Source organism: Elephantulus edwardii, unplaced genomic scaffold (genome assembly GCF_000299155.1).
Source record: "Elephantulus edwardii isolate Elephantulus edwardi_28Jun2011 unplaced genomic scaffold, EleEdw1.0 scaffold00066, whole genome shotgun sequence".
Classification (NCBI taxonomy): domain Eukaryota; kingdom Metazoa; phylum Chordata; class Mammalia; order Macroscelidea; family Macroscelididae; genus Elephantulus; species Elephantulus edwardii.
This window is the reverse complement of record NW_006399816.1, coordinates 4,424,040-4,425,366: the sequence shown is the minus strand read 5'-3', so window position 1 is coordinate 4,425,366 and position 1,327 is coordinate 4,424,040.

Genomic DNA, 1,327 nt, shown 5'->3' with positions numbered 1-1,327 from the left:
TGAGTTCCTTGTTTTTTAATGCAGCGTAGTATTCCATTGTGCGAATATACCACAGCTTCTCTAGCCATTTGTTTGTTGATGGGCACTTAGGTTGTTTCCAACTCCTTGCTATTGTGAACAAAGCTGCAATAAACATGGGTGTGCAGAGCAATTAATCTTGTGAACATCAGAGAGCAACTGCAATTGTAAATACCAAGTTTTCTGTTGTTTATTAATATTCATAAATTTACAGTCTTGGCTTTAACGAGGATCAAAATTCAGAAGCTAAACCATTTGCTGTCAAGTTGATTGAGTCATAGCAACCTTACAGAACTGCTCCGTAGGGTTCTCAAAGCTGCAAATGTTTGTGGAAGTATGTTACCACATATTTCTTCCTTGGAGTGGCTGGTGGATTTGAGCTGCTCACATTTTGGTTAGCAGCCAAGCACTGGTCCTTTGAATTGGGACCAACTCATAGTTGACTATATGGCTGGTTTTCAGAGGTGATAAATGGCATGGGAGAAGATTGCCACTCTTTCATCCTCAGAGTTTGTAGATTTGAACTTGGGTTGGCAGTAAGATTTCTTTCCCATTAGGCCACCATAGCTCCCTGCCAAGGGTTTAAACAGCAGTGTTTTACTATTATTAGGCTTCTCACTTTGAGACTGCCTGCCTTTTCAGAAAATGTGTACCTACAGTTGGATAAAGGAAAGAGAGATGCCTCTCCTGGCACTTGAGCTGATGTTCCATCTCTAGGACTCTCAGGTGTCTCTGCAGACTTTCTGGGACTACAGGTTTAGACAAGCGAGAATTCAGTTTATCACAGGCAGCAGCTTGTTCAGTTAATTTTGGCCCCGTCAGTCCTAGTGTCCATTTCCTTCTTACAGATGTATGTGTTTGGTTTGTGCTCCATTTTCTTCTTGGCTTTTATTTTGTTCTAACCTAATTTTCCAGCTTTCATTTATTTGCGTAATAATAACTAACAACAATGACATTACTATATTGCCATATTTTAAAAACTATTAACTGATTTTTTTCATTTATTTTATGAAGTCTTCTTTAAAGTAAAAATGTGGTTCTATTTTAAGAACAGTGTTATGTAAATAGGGAGCTCGGGTAGCCTAGTGGGTAAGGCATTGTACTGCTGACCTTAGAGCAAGTGGTTCCAATCCACCAACTGCTCCGAGGGACAAAGTTGGGCAGTCTCTTCTTGTGTAATTTACAGTCTTTGAAAACCTTTTGGTGAGTTTGCTATAAGTTGGTTTCAACTTGATGGTAATGAGTTGTTTGATTTATAACAATAGTTGTTGTGGTTGTTGTTATGTGCCATCAAGTCGCTTGCGACTCA